Source organism: Agrilus planipennis, unplaced genomic scaffold, assembly GCF_000699045.2.
Source record: "Agrilus planipennis isolate EAB-ADULT unplaced genomic scaffold, Apla_2.0 scaffold98, whole genome shotgun sequence".
In the NCBI taxonomy this organism is placed as follows: Eukaryota; Metazoa; Arthropoda; class Insecta; order Coleoptera; family Buprestidae; genus Agrilus; species Agrilus planipennis.
In genome coordinates, this window is record NW_020438866.1 from 661431 (window position 1) to 683935 (window position 22505).

Here is a 22505-nt window from a genome sequence, read left to right on the forward strand (position 1 = left end):
AATTTCCTTCGGCGTTAACCCCTTCAAATAAAAGTATTTGATGACAGCACGATTTTCCTGCTTTTCCATTTTTACGAAAACCACAGAGGCGTCTTGTTCAGCGTGCTGTCAAACCTACACTAGCAAGGAGATCGGGCTGAAACTATAGCTACAAGCTATCCAAGGATGGTACTATAGAATGTCACCTCAAGGTAGGCCTAGTGGCGTCATCTCTTGGTTAGGCCGGAAACTTATCAATCCACCCTCGTATAATGTTCCTGAAAGCATATAAAAGAAGGGATCCGTTACACCTTTACGCGTGTGTGACTACACGTAGGTTGTCGTGTATAAAAGGGGCGACGTTTCTGATATATAAACCAAACCTTCGATAGATTGTGGAATGACTAAAATCGTCCACCATAATTTTCACAACGAATAACACTATGATACATACACTATAGCGAAACCAAATCCTCCAACTACTCGATGACTACTGGTTTTTCCTATGCTACAACCAAACTTGTATATAATAACTCTCTTCTATCTATTTGTTATCTATTGTATTATTATTTCCTTATTCTACTTCCTTATTTAATTGTAGTTGCCCTCTGGTGTTCCTCTCTTCTTTTTCCTTGCGTGTCTTTCATTTTTATCATTTTCCTTAACATTTTCTTTTCTGTTTTGTTAATTTTTATCATAGAAACACGATTCTTTTTTCTAATCCTATGTTTTCATGCATGCCTAGTCTTTTCTCACTATCCGTTTTTTCTTTTCTGTCGTGATATCGACTTAAAAAACCCCAAATCGTTTTGATGTTTGTTTCCGCCTTTCATTTACTGTCCCACCCTCAACTTCACTTTTCCATAACCCTTGCTTGGTACTGGGGTTGGTATAAAAGGCCACGCTTTCCTCAGTGTCCAGCAATAGGTTTAGACTATTGCTTAGCATTCGGGAGGACGCCGATTCGATTCGGGGTCCGTCTGCCTTGGTCCAAGTTTTTCTGTGGTTTCCTTGGATCACTTAGGCAAATGCAGGGGCAGTAATATTCCACAGATAATCTTTCATTCTCTTCCGTCTTCATTTTGTCGGTCTCAAGTTTCTCACCCTAACCACCACCCAACCAGTCCCACAATTCCTGAAAGCAGGCTGAACAGGGCCTTCCGCCCTACCTTCCGACGTAGTCCGGAGGGACTGCCCGCCCACCAGCATTACTGGCTGGTGGGAATGAAACACCCAAAAGTTTTTTTTTTCAGTACCGACATACTTCGACTTTTTTCCTGCCCAGACAAGAAAGAGGGAGTAAGTCAATCACTAACCTGCCTACCCTATATAGTAACTCCCGGGTCCAGCTGTAAAAAACCGGAAGGCATTTCAACCTCAACGACGTGTCGATGTAAGTCTCGTTTTACCGTTCGCCATTTGACTTTTTATGTGCATTTTTACTTTTCTACTTGGATTGTTAGTTTTAAGTTGTTATATATTTTTGGTCGATATTTTTTTTTGTATAGTTATTGATTTGAGGTAAAATTATAGATTATGTAAATAAATGTGTAAATAGTTGAGTGGTGTATCAACTGGTTAAATAAATTGAATAACGCCTGTTTACTAATAATATTTATTTTGTAGGTGCCGTTTAGCTTTACGAATAGCACCAATTATTTTTCATACCTGCTATTAAGAAAGTGAAACAGACAATAATGAAGAACGAAGATTTTNTCATTAATCTTGATAAAACTGCTCTTGGTGGCGAGTAGGTACCTATGTATATAGGTAAGGCAAAATGTTCACCGAACATAGAAATTATACATTTCAATAAATGTGTAAATAGTTGAGTGGTGTATCAACTGGTTAAATAAATTGAATAACGCCTGTTTACTAATAATATTTATTTTGTAGGTGCCGTTTAGCTTTACGAATAGCACCAATTATTTTTCATACCTGCTATTAAGAAAGTGAAACAGACAATAATGAAGAACGAAGATTTTCACACCATTTATTAATTTCCTCTGCGTATATTTTAAAGCGTTGCTTGTAATAATAGTAGTCTTTTTATGTGTGGTTAGTCTCTCTTACAACTTCAACTGTCTGTTCAACACTTAGCTATTTGTGTGCCTACCCATGTGACCTCTAATTTGAGTGTTTGTAGCACTTTTTTGTAGGTAAACGATTACTGTGTTTATTATATTTGCAAAAAAAGGTAGTAAAATGTAGGTAGGTACCGGGTCGCGATCCCGGTTTCGGTCACGATGAAATAATAATCGCCGTCTTCGTCACCGAGTTTGTGCATGAAAAATTCAACTTATGCGTTTTTAATGGTCCCCAAATAATCATGATTACCCGCTTGGTTCACTGGTTAATGCTTAGGTGTGTACGGGCTTAACGAGGAATATTAATCATATAACTAAACGTCAGTAATTGCGCTTTTGCGGAGGCAAGTCGGTAATGTTTCCCTTAGGGCAGACGCTGACCATTATAAATCACTTTGGCCGTCGTTCGCTTTTTGGAAGATGTGGTGATGCTGGCCTTCAATAAATTGTCTTTTTCCATAATTCGAAATCATTTAATACATATGAGTGGCCGATTTTAGGTATCTAGGAGGTCAGATAAGTCAGGACGTAAGGAGTAGTAGGGATATAAAGCAGAGGTTAGCGCAGGGTTTAATGAAAATTAAATTTAGTGAAAATCCCAAGATGCTGTAACACTATGGTTTTGTTTTTTATGGATATTAACCCCAAGTTTTCTTACATTTCTCGTTTGATAGAAGAATCATTCATAAAAGTTTATGAAATAAAAAGTGTAGGTAATTGGTGGTAATGTTGAAGAAATTGCATCATAAACTAAATGGTCCCCACAAATGGACCCTCCAAAGCTTTTACAACTTCATTGAACTTTATTAATGATACGTTTGGAAGTTACAAGCAAGATTTTTGCCATTTTCGGTTACATAAACTGGGTCACCGTAAACTGCACTCTCCGTTAATTTTACGAACATAAAACGCCACTTAAAAATGACTTTTTTCGCATTTAAAATAACCTTGATTGCGCGTTCCTTTGTTTAAAAATTGCGCTATCAACATATCCTATCGCAAAGTTTACAGATTAGACATACCCCATAAATCACTTATGTATGTGAGAACTAACGTCGTGACGTTTTCTGCACACTTGTTAAAATTTATTACCATAACATGTAAAAGCCCATTTCAGCCGGCTCTTCCAATAAGGTCATGAGCTGTTAAATCGTTTACAGTTCTTTGTTTTCCGACTGCTCTTTGCGGGAATAATTAAAATCGTGAATATTTTTTCGTACACTTGTCAATCACAATTAAATAACCGTTTTAGTGACAGGATTTAAAAAGATGTATAAGTTCGCAGCAGGAAACTCGTGAGCACCTCCGTGGGAAAAAACAACGCACAAATTTATAGTAACGATGAGTAAACATCGGAAATACAAAACAATGAAAATAAAAGAATGAAAACGGACCAGAAGTGAAAAATAAACTAGAAGCTACTTATAACCCAAGTGGCGCACTCTGTTGACGTATTTTACAGTAACCATTATTAGAAAATGTAGAGTTGAATTCCGATCTTAATATCTAGTGTGATGTAATTATTTAGAATCAACCAATCTAAACTTTTATCAATTATATACGAAAAGTTAGGAAAGAACATCGCTGTCATGAAAAATCTTAAAAGAGCTTTGAATAATTTTACTCCTACCAGCTGCTAATGCTGGTGAACTGACATTCGTTCGGACCTTCTTTTAGATCGTGGGAAAGGGTGGTTGGTAGTTGGGGTGAGGAAGATGAGACGGGCGAAAGAAAAACGGAAGAGAAGGGAAGAATTATCATCTGTGAAATATTACTACTGCCCCACCATATGCCTGTATAGATAAATGTTTGAAAATATGTTTGAAATTTCTTATAAATTTAATTGATCTAAGGAAACCGTAGGAAAAAATGGACATGGGCAGGAGTCAGATCCAAATCGGTGTGCTGCCTCAAACTAAGCAATGGTCTAAATCTAAAGCGTTAGGCCTTTTCGCTCGGTGGTGATAATTGTGATCCAGCTGTATTTGTATAATATTTATATTATTCATTATTACTAAAAAGGTCATTAAACATGAAGTAGTATAAGTGCGTAGTAACTGTTAAAACAAACAGATATATAATCAATTGAACTTTGACTGAAATTGATAGATTTCAATTTATTCATTTGCATTAATCTCTTTATTAATTGCGTGCCACTTCGAATAATTTTTAACGGCTAATTTGCTGTACTAATAACGCGAGTTTTTTAACACCCAGATCGCTTTTAATAGAAGGCTTTCCATATAAGCCAGCTTTTCTAGAATTTATTATCCACATAAACTTTCATAAAAACTTGACACTTTAATTACTTTTTTAATTTTAATTGTCATTTAATTTTTTATACTTGCAATTAGAGTTCGCACTGCAAAGGAATCGAGGTTATAGTAATGAGAAGGACTTTCGTCCAAGTCCTGATAGCAATCAAAATGAGCAATGAGTCGAATGACCGATTTATCTATTGAGAATATTCGACACCGAATTAAAAAATTGTCTAGACGATAGATGTCTTTTATTATTTCCTTCGTGAGAGATCGTAACCTTTATGATACGAGCTTCTTCGGGATTTCATTAATCTTGATAAAACTGCTCTTGGTGGCGAGTAGGTACCTATGTATATAGGTAAGGCAAAATGTTCACCGAACATAGAAATTATACATTTCTTTGACAGTATTTTGACTTTTCAGGTGGCTCGAGCAATTATACACAATTTGGTGAACATATGAAATATATTGTAGCGAGCACGAGCGTGTTTATATGCGATCGGGCACACGTGTGCGTGAACGGCTTATCGATTCGCCAAATAGCCGCGGGCGCCTTTCTTCATGTGCGCCGTATTTGTAAATGTGTGTGTCGTACCTGCGTTCTAGGAAAGCAGCTAAACAGTTCAAAGAAAAACTAAACGATCCGGATGTTTCTAGAGGGTTCCAGAAAGGACACAAAAAATCGCCGAAAGAAGTAATAAATTGACCGTTGAAGAAGAACAGTAGTGTAAATAAACAGTTTTTGTCGCTATCAGTCTTAAAAGTTAATTTTGTTAAACCTACGAACATTACAATATCTTTTCTAACACATCTATCTGAAAGTATCACTCTTAAACCAACAGAACTCTCAAGATCTTTTGAACAATGTGCAGCATTCCACTAAATTTTATTACTTTATTATTTATATGAAAAGGTGGCTGAAAGTATTTGTATAAATTTCCTCATAACTCGTTGTATTTTTGAAAAGATGATGCCGCCCTTTGATGATTACATGTAACAGATTATCCCTACGTACGGTTCTCAAATCGTGGTTAATATATACTTATACAGATATCTATGTAGCTATTTTATAAGACGCTGGAGAAAGTGAAAAATATCGCGGTCGGAGTAAGTAATAATTTGCGGTCTGCAATTGAAATTAATAATGAATGGAAGTTTTTGAAAAAATGAATAGCGCGCAATAATCAGGTAGACGATGAATGGTCGATTTTTCCAATAAATATTGCAATGAAACATGAATTTACGGGACGGAAGATTTTAGAAAGGGAAATAATACTTAGTAATATATAAATAAGGAATACGCAAATTAGTTGTATGACATACATATTTTAGTGAATGCATAGAAATTCTATTGCTGAAAATATAAATAACAAAATGGATTCAACATTAACTAACAATTCTGAAATCTTGTTTTCAACTAAAAAAATTTAAAAATGTCATTTGAAAAACTTTTCGGTGATTGCGATTACTAATTATAACAAAGTTACTGACAATTTTATGTAACCTGTATAAAATTGTGCTCAGAACTAAATTAGACTGTTTCATATTTCGGCAATACGTCTACGTACATCTTTCAACGTCCTTCGCAATCCGCGACCGCGACCTCCGGGTGACCTAGCTACGTACTATTCAAAAAAGAAAAAAAAGAACGATGACATGACATCAACTGACAGGGTCGTTAGTAGTTATTCGTACAATTATTTATTAGGTACAGACTAGCACGTGGTACCTAATGGGTATGGTTAAAGAAAGGCTTGACAAGGAATGATATTTTTGACAGGCTACCGCATACATATCTTATTGGTTTATGAATAGGTAGAGAAAACGTTCTTCAACAGGAAGACATTTTTATTCCATGTCCTCGTTTATGAACGAATGAAAGGCGGTGGCGTGGCTCGTTCCATTAGTAGCCTATTTGCTTGGTGCATCATTAAATTAATGTTATTTATTGTATATAAAATTGACTATCATTATATGTATTTGGACGTGGTAAAAGTGCAATAGAATTGCGACTAATCGCGCGCTCGTCCTAAAAATGTGTCATTACGACGATGTAATGTCTTAACAGCAGAGCAAATTACTAGAAAATTGCCACTTCATACGTCAAGCGTTTAAATGTATTTTCTGTAATTTCCGACTTTTGTCCTGTAACCATCAACTCACAATATCTGCTATCCGTACAATATACCTAGTTATTAGGATTTTAATCTCATGACGACTAATTATCCTTTAATATACGTTTCTTCATCCTGATACTAATAATAATTTACTAACAGAGTTATTAATTCATACGACATCAGTTACAAATCTATTGGAAAGAGTAGAAGAACAAACGGCCGTACGGTGATATAGGATAGTAAAACACTTTACGCTACTACACTACACTACACTACACGCACGCACGCACGCACGCACGCACGCACGCACGCAGGCACGCACGCGCGCACACACACACACACACACACACACACACACACACACAAACGCACGCACGCACATGCACGCACGCACACACACACACACACACACACACACCTACACACACACACACACACACACACACACCTACACACACACACACACACAGATTTACACACACCACAATGAACAGGATATTTCAAATATCTTTCAGAATGCTTTGGTCGGAATTTGATAATGCCCTAGGACAACACTTTCAATTTCCATTACCTCCTTTGCCACCATAGCTTTCGACATGCAACCATCATAGTGCGTGACGGCAAAGTGAAATATACGAACACAAATCTATTTTCTTTTACATATAAATATATACTGATTACGTATAGGTACTTATTCCTAAATGTGATATGTATCAATTATTCAGTTTATTACCTATGGTCGTAACTTATGGCATCTAGCATAAAATATCAACGAAACAATGGCACATTGCGGAGTGTTGTTACCGCCGACTTTTACCTTGCTATGTGTAGCGGTCCCGTCCTTCGAAGACAAAGATTGCACGAGACGTTTGTAATGTTAGGTAGTAGGTAAGTAGGCAACGGAAAAAATGCATCGAAGCATTTAAATGTCACGTGCCAAAGTTTTTCGTGCAGATTTAAGCGTGTGCACTTTATGAGGTCGATGAAAGGAATTTTGAGATTGCTTTGTTGTTAGATACGCAGTTGAAAAGCGCAGCATTCGAGCTTTATTGGTCCAAGAGATGATAATAGAATTTTGAAGGAATAATATGTAGTGGTTTTGATATGTTATAATATGGGACGAATGTCACAGAGAGTATTACGAAATGCGTAATTCGATTTTTTTTATAGTTCAAGTTGTTGTTATCACTATTTAACGACATTGTACGTAGTTACGTTAGCCTATTTGTCATATAAATGTCATATGTTTCTCATCTTTGTCTCGCGCAATATTTCATCATAATTCGTTTCAAATTGGAGCACATATTGTACAGATATACACAAACCTAACTTCTGTACTCGATATATCTGACACATCGATTGGAATAACCTTTAAACAATAAATTTTGCTTACATGTTCATTGTCCGATTCAGATCAAAGGACATACGTGTCCCAAATATCGAACACGATACTGATCCTATTTTAAAATGTTAAGCTACACCGCCCGATAGAAGACAATAATGTGTGATTCGTGTGTATGCGTATGTTGCGTATTTTTATCCATTCGCCTTTTGAGCAACAACAGACGTAAGTATTACATTTTATAATACTTACTACTTTTTTGAAAGAATTGCTTTATCTTAAATGCAAAATGCAGTTGAAATATGTAAGAAAGTTTCGTGAATTACAACTTAAAATATTTTTGGTTCAATTTTTGTGAAATTCTATGATACACCAAAACAAAAAAAAAACACAAAATAGATGGTTTAATTGATTGTAATCGACACGACTTTGTTTCTGACGATGCGACCATTTGCAAGAGTATAACTACACAAAAATTGCTCAACTGTAAAGAAAATAGTGATGTTTGCTAGCAAGAAATTATATCAAAACGAAAATGAACACTTTCGTTCCCTTCGCTGGCAAACTAAGACCTGACTCTCAACAACCCAGCGCGCTTTTAAACATGATGCGTCGAAGAATTTTCCTAACAGGTATTAGGTATGTGAGCGCTATCATCTACTTATCAGTTTATCATTAAAGGTAGGTATACAGGGTTGTACCTTTTTGACTTCTTAGACTTATGATGACGTATTTCTTTCTGACTGTCGACTTACGTACTGGTAAAAACATAATTATGATTTCTGAGGCAATGAAATCCAAAGCTAGGTAGTAATGGTCCCTGGTTTCTGCCAAGGGTACCATACGCGTAATAACGCCCTTGGTGATGTCACCTATACCAAACAATGTATGAATTTTGTACGCTATTGCTGTTACAATAGAAATTATTATGTAAGCTGGTAACCTAGCATTGGTCCACACCCGAATAGTTATTAAGACTAACTTTTTGAAGGTTAGGTTAGGTTAGGTTGCTTTGATAAAATTTCAAAACCAAAGTAACCTTCCTATTCACAATCTAGCCTTCAAGAAAAATAAAATATTAAGATTCAGTAGAAATTAATTCATTACTAACATCTTGACGGTTCACAGTGCTACTCTGTAATTTTTCTATTAATGTTGATTACTGTATAGCCTTAATATTAACGCGGCTAACACAAAAAAAGTAAAATGACTTTAAAAACAGGAGTAGAGGAAAAGAAGTTGCTTAGTTTTTGTTGGTATTTTGGCGCTGCGGATTTTGTGCCCAAAAGCATTGTACGTATTTCTTTTGCTTCTAGTTTCGTAGAAGCAGAATAGAGGGAATTAGCCGCACAGATGCCCAGTACTAAATTGCCTACGACAAGTAAATGTTTTAGTAGCCATTGGCCCATTCAAATACCGTTTTCTGCGGTCTGATGGTTAAAGTTCCACAAAAATAAACCGCTAATAGTGCGACAACAGTGAATAATACTTAATTATGATTACTACTTAATAATGGTTTTTATACAAAAGAAAAATGAGACCGGTAACATGAAAGAAAGACTCGGCTATACGATAATTTCGTTTGATTAAGATAAGTTACCCAATAAATAATGGACATTGTTTCGTTAGTAATTAGAAAAAATTAATTGACATTTAGGATTAGGGAAATTTAATATAAAATATAATGCATTAAGGGAAGAGTTCGATGTAGCATCAAAAAAACGTAAAGAATAATAAAGCGCCAGGTATAGATGAGATACAGGCGAAAATTCTAAAACATGCAGGGCAAGAGGTTAGAGATCGTATTTTTAAGCTAGTTAGTCACATTTACGAGACGGGGAAAGTCCCAGAGGATTATAAACGAAACGTGGTAGTAACCATACCTAAAAAGAGAGGCGCGGATAGGTAGAAAAATTAGCTTAACTTCCCATACGTCAAAAATCTTAACTAGAATTGTATAGAGGAGGATGGAAAAAAAGGGCGGAAGAACTATTAGGGGAAGATCAGTTTGGGTTTAGAAGCAACAGAACAACGCGGGAGGCCATTCTAGCTTTACGGATAACAATAGAGAAAACGATAGAAAAAGGAAATAGATATAAAAAGCTTTTGACAATATTAACGGATAACAACATTAAATGGGACAAGATGTTAAATATACTTAAAAATGTAGGGATGAGTTACAAAAATAGAAGAGTGATACTTAGTTTGTATAAAGAGCAACAGGCAGTTATAGAGCTGGGGCTGCAACGTAGAGAAGCGGATATTAGGAAGGGAGTCAGACAGGGATGCACACTGTCACCTCTATTTTTTTAATCTATACATCGAAGACGCGATCAACATCATTAAAGACAGTACAACTGTAGGGATAGATATACAGGGGCAAAAGATTAGTAGGCTTAGATTTGCAGATGATATAGCAGTATTAGCATCTAGCAGAAAAGAGAGAGCGAATATAAAAATAGGATACGCAATAATTTAGGATGTGGGTTGTTCTGGTTTTGGGGAAATGCAAAGATTAGCTCAGGATAGGAATGAGTGGAGGTGCGCGTCCAACCAGTCTTAGGATAGACGACCTTATGATGATGATGGAATTTACTGATCTAAATAAAAAGGAAAAGGTGTTGACAAAACAGTATTGTCTGAAAATAAATAAAAGTAAAACAAAAATACTAGTTTGCAAGGGAAGAAAAAGTCAGGAAAGGGCGAATATAAAGATAGAAGATGAAAAATTAGAAGTGACTGATTTTAGGTATCTAGGAAGTCAGATAAGTTAGGACGGAGGGAGTAGTAGGGATATAAAGCGCAGGATAGCGCACAGTCGAGTCGCCTTTAGAAATTCGAAAAAGATTTTTGGGAAATGCGAAGATTAACTCGGGATAGGAAAGAGCGGAGGTGCGTGTCCAACTAGTCTGAGTATACTGACGACCCTATGAAGATGAATACATGAAACAGTTTTAACGTGGGTAAAGTAAGACCACCCTTATTATCCCTTTCTTGGAATCATGTAAAGTAATATTAAACACCTTAAGATTATTTAATAAAGTATTTCAATTTAGACCCACCCACGCTATTAGTTCACTGCCACCTGACAATGACGGAATCAAAGTTTAAATAAAAGTAACTACTATCGAACGATCTTATTAAAGTTCGCGTGTTGTTACGAAACAAAACTTTTGTATAAGCTCACGCACCTATGTGTGTATATGTTATTCGCATGTCGTTTTATCTCTTGTCCCGAGGACAGCAAAGAACTGACCGCTCTGATAACGTCGCCGTCGGTCGGTTGCAAAACAGAGTATCCCATGTATCCAATTTTGGCAATCGCAGACTTTGGACAAGACACCGCACTGTTATTATTCGTCCGACCACTACCTGGACCCATTCGGCGGATCAGATACAAGAAGTTGATAGTCTCATTAGCGATTTATCTCCAAGTGCCATTAATGTTAGAAGTAATTTGTTATTGTAATGGCCACTACGGTGTCAGTTATAACTGACCGGAAAATTCAGTAACACTTACTAAATAGTCTGATATTGCTTTCTGGTCCTTTGCTAATTATATGAACATGGAGTTAATATATCTCTCATTAAACAAATCGGAGCCGTATCCTGACTGCGTAATCAGGACAGTTTTCCACGTCAAGTATCACGTAAGAGTGAGTATACTGAAACAGCTATTTTTTAAACATACATACAATTTAGACAACTTTTAGAAGTGAGTTAGTTTAATATGAAATATTATTCTGAAAATTCATTTTTGAATTTTTTACCCACTACACGCTACCACAAATTAATGAAGGAAAAAGTATTGCTGTTGTCACACAATCGAACCCGGGACCTTTGGCTTTACGCACCAATGTTCTGACCACTAAACTACGAAAGGCACAGGTCCCGGGTTCGATTCCCGGCGGGGGTGTGACAACAGCAACAATTTTTCCCTCATTAATTTGAGGTAGCGTGTAGTGGGTAAAAAATTCAAAAATGAATTTTCAGATTAATATTTCATATCAGCTATTTTTTATTCCTATTCGAGAAGTGGATACTTGCATGAACAAAAACTTTAATCCACGTGGGATTTTTAAGAATCTATTGCAAATAAATGTCTCACTAAAATGAATTAGTAAAACAATTGCACTAAACTTATCCGAAACCGGCATTAGAAATTACAATGATCATATTACGTATGCCTACTACTACTGCAGAGTTCAAAAAGTATGAGCAGAAATTTCGAAATCCTTGCAAGCTCAATGTTTTCCAGGGCAATAAGCTCAGTCTGAGTTCGATCTCTGACCGATGTAATACTTTTTTATGTTAAATAAGATAAATTAGTCCAATATCGACCCCATACGATACTAATCATTTAGTACTACTTAAGTTGAACAAATTGTTAGACATTTAAGTGTGAAACACCTACTTCATAATAAATAATGACTTTTTTGTGCGTTATAAAGTCGTGTGGTTGTATCCACATTTACTAGACGGTACAAAGTCGACGATTCGTATCGAAATTTGATGGGATAGCATGGGGAGAATTGACATGACACCCGTCCAAATTACAAGTGTCAGAAACCGCGCCATTGACTAGGTATGCCACACCAACAACCGGTTAACTGTAAAATAACCGAGGCTCTCAGTCGTCGGGCCATGTCAGAAAAATCATGATTTGTTTGTTACGCCAAATTACATCTCTTATCTCGGTATCGACTACTACTGCCGAATAAAATGTTACTTCACGGGCGTCCCGACCACACCAGAACTAAACATTTGCAGATCAAATGAAATGGTCGCTTGGAAAGACAAAAGCAGGAAACCACACCAGAGCGATATCAGATATTGGAAAGGAGAACGATTCAAAAGAAATTTTTGATTTAAAAGTAAAAAATGGAATTTCATTCGCTATAATTTTCAAAATGTGTAATTCATAAGATTCCTTTCGACGTATTCCTACTCTCTAATGCAAACATCACGACTTTAGTTAAGCATAATAATAATAATCATAATAATATAAGGTTTCATTTTTATATAATTATATCAAAAAAACCTTTGTTCGACCCCTTTTTCTTTGGTTTACTTAAAAATTTACGTAGATAACTCGATTAGTGTCTTCTATAGATACACGGAGAAAACTAAACTTTTATGACAACGCAAAAATTACAATTTTCGATTGTAAATGACTAAATTTGCCGAAGAAATAGTAGAATTTAATAGGTAACTTGTAATAATCTCAATTTTGACATGTTTCTTTAAAAATTATTTCAAGTTTCTTAATTATTACAATTGAATTTGTGATATTAACTAAAATGCCTGGTAAATTTATTTCTGTTGGGATTTTATTTTTACAAATTCGGGTCCAAATTGTAATTTTTATTATTTTCGCTTACGAAGCAACGGGCTAGTGGGATAAGTTGTAAATATCGCTTTAATATTTAAGTAAAAAGTGCATTTTTTTATCATAGATATCGAAATATCTACGATTGGTTGACTAATTTTAATAGGAAGAACCCAAATAATCAAAAAGTACTTCAGATTTTGTATTAATTGTGCAAAAAAATTATTAAAAACTATTTCAAATTAATTGTTTGCTCTTCTATAGTAAGAACCATAAAAAATAAATAAAACTTACCAATTGCAGTTCTGACCAATTTCCGTGGATACTTCATAATAAAATAAATGTACCGCTCATTGTCGTTCCTTAATTTGCGAATGAGTTGACAAATACCTGTAATGAGATTAACACTAAGATTAGTTGATTATCTGGATTTGTTTTTATTTTTAGTTTTATACATATACTGTATACCTATATAGGTATTAATAATACTTACAATAAGTTATATCGTCCAGTTAATATCTTGCATGTAAATGTGTAATCACTTGAAATTAATTTCATTTTGCACGCGTATAATTTTGATTTAAATTAAATACTTTATCGTTTTTTAAAGCCACTAATATATCACTTGTTCTTTACAATTATCGATAATTTTATTTAAAATGATGAAATAGTACAAAACAGTTAACATCAACCGGTTTATTATCAGCAAATGCACTTCGTTTTACGAACAGCTCCGTGATACAGTTTTTATAATGCACGAAGAAATGCGATGTCTATTTGCTATGCCGTTTGCTTGTTGTTTAGAGGAAGGGCGAAAGTTATTTATAGCGATGACACCAGTACTATTATTATACGGACAAAAATTGAAGAAAAAGGATTTAGTTAAGATTGATGCATAGGCAACACGCAACATTACATTATCAATTGTATTTATTAAAAAGTCACATTAAGAATAATATCTCACAAATTCTTCACGATTGCAGCATTTCTACAGTTCAGTACCTGCTTTTAATAGAAGCACAAATTAATAGACGTTTAATTAAAGATGGCCGAACAACGTGACGTAATAAAAACATTCAACGCCAACCTTTATTAAGCTACATGTTTTTATTATGGTAATATGATTCCTTGTAATAGAACAAACGTATTTCGGTGACACTATTTGTACAAGTGAAAGTAATCGGAAGTGATCCGTTTTTGATGAAAAAATATATTCAAATTATGGGGGATATATAGTGACATACATATTGGTAAGTTATTTTATTAATTGATGTTTTAAGTTAATTTAAGTAATTAGGTACACTCTTTAAATAATTCGTTCTGAGAATATTGCTCATAAAAAGGGTACGTTTGGGAAGAGGGAATTGAGACTTTTATTTCAACTTACAACAGTGGAAAGGTACAGGTCTGACGAAGGAAGCTGGCGAGCGGTCGCGCAGGTACTTGCCCATTTATGACCTATTTGGGTAAGTCACTTGGAACCGATACACAAATAAGCTTTCAGTAGGCGTAAATTATAGTATTAATACAGATAGGACAGTAGCGTACTAGAAAATAATGTAAAAACATGACTTATCAAAAAGAAAAAATTAACCTATTGCTTTTGTTTTATAGTTAATTTTCACATTCACTGTCATCATGGGAATCTCTATCGCTGTCACCAACATCAACAATTAGTTCTTATGTTTGTATGTCTATTACTTGCTCAATGATCCCAACTTTTAAATATTTAATCTACGCTCCTGATAGGAATACTGAAGAATGAGGGCTGCAATCTTTATACCTAAAACTGCCTACTTTTGCCACCGCGCATCCACGCCATTTTAAAATTTCCGCCAGCTTCCAGCGTCAGGCCTGTACCTACCTGAAAAAATCTTGTGTGTATATAATTGTATTAATAAAGACAATTGTCATTGCTTGTGATAACCTAAAATCACTAATGAAGACAATCATTAGAATAAAATATTAATTTGAATATAATACTTACACGTATTATATTTAGGTATTAATTTCATGTTTAAAAATTGCCTTTCAATTGGGACTTGCTGTACAATAATTTTTAAAACAAGATTGGGCCCTTTTGGGTCTAGAATTCGTTTTAACAAGATTCCATTTTAGTACTTTCAACATAATTTCTAACTACATATATGTATGACAGTTCCTTTAAGAATTGTACATAGATTATCTAATTGAAGCTTCATCAGCAGGGTATTTATTTTAATATATACAACCCCTATACTTTAACCAACTGTAAATATTCCGTTATAATTGTAATTTTACGATAAATTATAAAATTACCCGACAAAAATGGATAGAAGAATACCCTTTGTCCTACATGGAAGAAAAGGATCTGCAATTTGCAATTAGATATTAGTACCTTATTTTGGGGTGGGAATCTAAAATAACTAAAAAAGAACGTGATATTTATGTAGATTCGTAATTTTAGATAAATACTTAAGCGTACTTTGAAGAATTGGTTACTTTAATTTAAAAATACATATAGTTAAATACATTTTCTCAGCAAAGGCCTGTATTGATCTTTATAATATCAGTTAATCATTTGAATATCTAACCATTAGACATAAAATTTCAAATACGCACCATGAGTCTACAAGATTAAAAAAAAAACAGGCATGTAACTTATGCAGTTTACCGTTATGTCTCTCTGTGCCCGTTGTGTTATAAATTTTAACTCTATTGCAAATCTCATTACGATCATATGCACTTGTAGTAAACGAGCAATAAATTATTAGGAGTGAAATTAATAACAAAATTATTTTTACTAGATACATAGGTACAAGGTACATGTGGTACAACCAGGCATAAATCATGTATATCTACCAATGAGGTTGTACTAGAATAGATACCTAAATGCTGTGACAAAAGTTAGTGTGTAGAAGCGCATTCCTTCAAGATGTAATAATTGTAACACGTTTTAAAAACGTTTTCATTGTAGAACTTATTTCGAAATGAAAAATCCTTAATCGTTAGGGGATCATTTTGTAGTTCTGTTTAACTATAATATTGAAAAGCATTACGTACTGATTGGTTAACACGAACAATAAGTTTTCCGCCAGATATGAAGGGTTAATTAGAGACATATTAGAAGCAGGAACAGGAGGTGAGAGAGGCTGGAGTAGAGTTAGACTATTGTTTATGCATCTGTTAGACAAGGAATATCGATATTATTACCTTCTTCAGGGACTAAAGTTCGGTTAGGTTAGGTTAGAAGTCCACTTCGAAAATGGTTGTTAAAGGTGTATGTTTGGAGCACGGCGCTGTACGGGTGCGAAACATGGATAGTAGAAGTGGCGGAAAAGAAAAGGTTAGAAGCGTTCGAAATGTGGTGTTACAGGCAAATGATTAGGATACCGTGGATAGAGAGAATTAAAATGAAGAGGTATTAGAAAGAATAGGAGAACAGAGGACTCTATGGAAGTCGATAAGAAATAGGCGAGATAGGTTAGTAAGACACCTTCTCAGGCACGAAGATAGACCTAGATTAGATTACTGTTCGCAAATAGTTAAGGATATGGGTTGTTCTAGTTTCAGGGAAATGCGAAGATTAGTTCAGGATAGGAAAGAGTGGAGATACGTGTCCAACCAGTCTTTGCACTGCGGACCTTGTGATGATGATGATAAAATGTGAATTTATCATTATCTTTTAGACTTTATATATAATTAAAGTAAATATTATTCCAAGTAAATAAGGAAAGAATAATTGAAGTTTGAGGATAGTATTTGATTACAAATGATTCAATCAGTTAAGTACAAGTTTATGAAGATTCTGTTTACTTACTGGAAACAAGCAACGGTTATACTTCCATAGCTTTTCTGGTTTATGTTATTCTATTCAACTTTTACTCGTCAAGATTTAATAAATAATAAAATGAGCAATTGTATTATGCCGAAGAAGCTTTATGTCTTATTGAAAAGCCTCATTTGTTAAAGTCGTTGAAAGTGTGTTTCCTGTCAACTTAAGTGCCTTTTAAGAAATTTTGAGTTTGCTTCAGTAGACCCTCCAAAATTTCCTACAACACTTCAATTTCCGTAACTGCCGCAATTGTTAATAAAGTACCAGATAGTACCTACCTATAGGCTAGGGACACAATAGATATAGCGGATGACATATTTGGAAACGCAATTAAAATAAAAGCGGCAATCATCGTTTAATTGTATATTTTGCAAGACGGAGTCGACGACACGTAGGGTGTTTCAAAACCACTTAACACACCCTGAAGATTTTTGCATTGTGTTCTGGAGCCACACCTGCTCCTCCAGCGCATGTCGAGAATCGCTTGAAAGGCATAATTGGAATGATTACATGCGGTTTAATATTGTGTTGAATTTTAGCGGCTGCCGTTAGCAAGAAACTGTTGATTGACTGACTGGCTAACCAAAAAGGATGATAATATAAAGCAAGCGGGTCGCGTCGTCATCGGCGTCGCCGTCGCTCCGTTGTCTAAAGCTCTAAACGTTCATGTCGAATACTTATAGAGAAGCAGCACGAGATTCAATTTTCTAATTTCGAATGACGAGATAGATAGATGGCCGGCCTTTACTTATCCGCAGGCCTCTAATTAAATTTAACAGAAAACTGTTCCTAACCATGTTAAAGGTCATACGAATTTCAACCTCGCCGTTGCTAATCTGATGACCACACCGCGAAATATTAAACCGACACACAAACGGTCATAGGCAATTACTTTAGACGCACCGAAAATTTTCTACGCTCCTGATAAATAAATTATTATTAGTTACTTGTTTGTAGGGCAAGTAGAAAATTAGCCAAGCCTATACAGGATGTTTCTGAAATAAGTAGGAAGCTGTGGAGGGGGTAGCTAGATACAACAGGGAATTGCATGACAAGTAAGGTAGCGTGTAAATAATTTGTATGAAAACCAAAATTGCAATCTAAATCCGGCTTAGGGCGAATAGAGAAACTACGATGACAATTAAGCAACTACATCGATGAAAAATGCAGACAATGACGGTTGTGGAACAACTAATAAAGTAAACATCAATAGGTTACTACTACGCTACTAAACATAATGCCATCATCATCATAAGGCCGTCAATCCTAAGACTGATTGGACACGCACCTCCACTTCTTCCTATCCTGTATTTCCCCAATACTAGAACAATCCTTAACTATTTGCGAACAGTAATCTAATCTAGGTCTGCCTCTACTCCTCCTAACTCCCGTTTCTGCCTCTAATATGTCTCTGACTAGACCTTCATGCCTGAGAAGGTGTCCTATTAACCTATCTTGCCTATTTCTTTTTGACTTCCATACAGTCCTCTATTCTCCTATTCTTTTTAATATCTCTTCATTTTAATCCTCTCTCTCTACGATATCCTCATCATTCCCCTGTAACACCACATTTCGAACGCTTGAAACCTTTTCTTTTCGGGGCTGCCCACCGTCCATGTTTCGCACCCGTACAGCGCCGCTCTCCAGACATACACCTTTAACAATCTTTTTCGAATTTCTAAGTTAACCATTCGCGAGCATAGAAGTGACTTCTTTTTATTGAAGTCGACTCGACTCTGTGCTATCCTTTACTTTATATCCATACTACTCCTCCCGTCCTGACTTATCTTACCTTTATCATGGGTGGTTCGCCAATAACCCTACCCTCCCATTAGAAATAAATTATATCAGCACACGCACACACACATACGCACGCAATAATACTATTTTGTATTAACCTATGAGACTGATACATTGATCTACTTCTAATGACTTCGACTGTCTGCATGCATACGTAATACAAGCCTGCAACGCTAAAAGAACAAAGAAGTACTCTAAGTTGACTGTATAAACATGAACACCGTCAATTACACTTAATCTAATCTAACAAATAACAAACAATACATGAGCAAAAAAATTCAAAAGAAATACAACACGGATGCTGCAATGTAGCAGCCGATTGAATGCTGCGTTGCAGTGTAGTGTTTCCCTGCGTAGTCCTACCAGGGTCGGACTTGCCCTTCACTGTACTTTAAAATACGTTTTTCTCGAAAACGCTCTACTTTCGGACCACCGCATATTTAATTGTTTTACTTGTTTTATAGTACCCTCTGTCCTGCAAGCTTGCTACTTAATTTGAAAACATCTTGTGTGCTATAACGGCACCAAATTAGCAACAGTGTGAGCACAGTTTTATCATATAAAAGTTTACAGATCCATGATGGAAAAAATAAGCAAGTAAAGACAGTTTCAAAGCAAGAGGAGGTCTATGCATAAAAAACTAACGCTGTATAAAATTTCGCGCGTATCAATCATGACATCATGAGTGTGAAGTCGAAAATTCTGAACTTGCACTTTTAGGGTGTAGGTCACGTACTTCTGTTTCATATTACCAACATTAGCTTTATAAAAGCTCTGAAGATCCAATGTGATCATTATGCTTAAAATAAATTGATATTATAATTATGACTTCATGTTTTATTCATCGTGCGTAATTAATGAGGACCACATTTTTGCTAAAATGACCATCTGTTTTTTATTTCCGGTTTATATATAGGTACCTAATGGAAACTTACTAAAACGTTTGTCAGATTCCACCTGTTAATCATTATTATTGTTGTTTCCACCTGAGAGTTGACTTTTATGGTGTTCGTAATCAATTTATGTCAATTCGGATTATGTATTTCCCTTCTCAGTTTACTTCTTTAGGTTTGCGTGATCATATCGGTAATGAAGCGAGTATTAATACGGCAAAATTCATAATTCAAGCCGCTAACCAGACTGTTAATTGACCACGTGTTCAATCTTAATTATTACTTCCAGTGCACCAGAATTATTATACATACGGGGATTAAGTAACAATCTTAAAGAACAAGACGGTTGTAGATAAATAAAGGTGTTCTGAATATTGTAAAACGCTTTTCCACTCAGTTAATTTATTATTCAAATTGGAATTAAATAAATTAGTAAAAATTACGGTACAACAGCATTTATCTGTAGAATTACGTAGAAATATTCAGATGGATTATTGTTTTAATAAAACCAAAGCTAATATCTTCACATATTTTTGGAGTTCCTATGCTTTCTGGTTTGATTCGTGCAGTTAGTAACCCTTGGACTCAAGATACTCTATAGCTTATGTTCTACTTGAATATTGCCACCATAGAAACCAAATTACACGATTTTTATTGTAGCAATTCTGCATGACTTGATATGTAAACTATAGAGTAGTTTTAATCCTAAATGATAATAAGAACAATTGTTTTATTTTAAAACCCATTCAAAAAATATCAACATACAGGCAGTATATCGCCATCTATTGTATTTTGAATACTAACAACCTAATGTTCTTTATTAATCTCCTTTAAAATACTACATATAGTTAGCAGAAGAAATCAGTAGATGACGATATGGAGCTTAGACATACATACAACTCGCTGTTGCGCAGCAGCTTTGGTTTGATGGGTGCCTTATCAAAAGTGTTTATGACATGCCGATGAGAATTAAAGTAGTTTGGGAGGTACAATCGGGGACAAGAGTACATAAAATTAGAAATTCGTGATTAATTAGGTTTTTGCAGTATATCATGAGGTAAATAAATACTATCTATACTAAAAAGAAGTATACGGTTTGAGAGAAAAATTGGAATTTGACCAAAAACTTTGAATAAAATAAGAAATAACGAATAATATGGAAAATTTTTAACTGACTTTTGGCAGTGAATATGCCTTGATTTCAACTTCGAAACAAAAAAATATTTAGTTTCAATCTCTATTAATAATGAGCGTAAAACTTTTTAATATGTTTAAATAATAATTAAAACTTTAAAATTGCATTTATTTCAGACAATTATAAATATTATCATTATATTATCAAGTAAAAACGAGATTTTCAGCTAATTTTTCATTTTTTCCTCGATAACCATTTAGTGAATTTGAATAACCTTACGCTAAAGTGATTCTCCAGAGTTCAAGTTACTTATTATAAAAGTTTGAAATTTCTGGTAGCTTTTTTCTGTTAATAAAAATAAATTTAATCTGTTCGGTTAACGAGTCTCCATAAAATGACGTGTAAAATTACAATTTTCTAAAACTTCAATAACTTTTTAACGGTTTAGTGAATCGATTTGTAATTTTTACAGGAGTTTTAGAATAGAATATGGAACGTTTTTCCAAATTTTTGTTTGTCTCGTAACATTTTGACATACCTCCCAAACATCCTTAAATAACTCCGGAAACATTCACCATACCATAAAGCAAAGCATGCAATTCATCAGCGCCAGAATTAAAAAAATAAAGTCATATCATGAAGACTATAAATAAAGAATACAATTTGTATATTAGAGTATCCGGAACAATCACCATCCTTTGCATCTCTCCTCTGTACATAATGTTATGTCGAAAATTTAATAAAATAGTAAAGACCGCACATTCCAATCCTTATTTCATTGTAATTTTTGGAATGTAAAGATGAGTTATATCCAAATCCAGACAGTGTATCGCAACCTAGTGGGTATTTGCTGTCATTGAATTATTTCAGTTGCACTAAATACCTACTAGATGGTCAACAATATTTTATCGAGACTGGCGCACTAATGAGAACAAATAACTGATTTCGAAAAATTTCTGTCCAAACTTAAACGCTGATCTAATATAATTGAAACTTTGCCAAACTCCATTATAACTTAATTCTTTATTGTCGAACAAACAATAAATAGTGTTTTATTTCTAACGTTAAAGTAAAGTATAGAAAAGTTACAAAAATAATAAAAAATTAAACTTGAACGCTATTATTAAATGATGAACTAGGAACTCGTACAAAAATTAAAATCGTTTCTTTTGTACAGTATCTCGTATGTTTTTGTAAGAATTGCAGTGATCAGATAGTAATAGTGTCTAGTCGCGACGGGATTGCAATAAGTCGGTTGTTATAAATATATATATATGAAATCCACCTGCGTCTATACGTGCCGCTTATTGTAAAGTTGTCTTCCATCGCTTCTTTAATTAGTCTTGCTTGAACTTAATTGTTCCATTTGTTAAAGTCCATGTTGGGCGTCCGGTTGGTCACACTCGGCCGATTATTTACTAAGGTATTAAATGCTGTATTTGTTTCTCGTAAAATTAGAAGGTACATGGGTCAAAATCGTGCACTTTTTAATTGGTACACAAATGTGTATTTGTATATTAGTATACCACCGATGCAATGAGGATCACAGAAGTGAATAAACTTATCGAAATACTATGGACGTGGGCAGTGTATTTTTTGATTTTCTGAAAGATCAGTGGTTACCCTAGACAAAAATTTTCAGTCTCTCTCCAGATTCCCAGAGTCTTTCAGCGTCTCTGAGAGCGTCTGTCACGGTCTCTCAGTTATTGCCTAGGTGTTTTTTTTTTCTGCATGAGAGACTCGAACAA

The 22505-nt window shown here is 34.7% G+C and overlaps 1 long non-coding RNA gene across 1 annotated transcript in view; it reads right to left on the reverse strand.

Moving 5' to 3' along the window:
* Positions 1 to 13941, reverse strand: part of LOC112904833 — a 64225-nt gene extending 50284 nt beyond the window's left edge. Inside the window, exons 1-2 of the long non-coding RNA XR_003231405.1 lie at positions 13609 to 13941; positions 13410 to 13505 (exon numbers count right to left, since the gene is read on the reverse strand). This is a non-coding gene — a long non-coding RNA (uncharacterized LOC112904833). The remainder of the gene's footprint in view (positions 1 to 13409; positions 13506 to 13608) is intronic.
* Positions 13942 to 22505: the final 8564 nt, after the last annotated feature.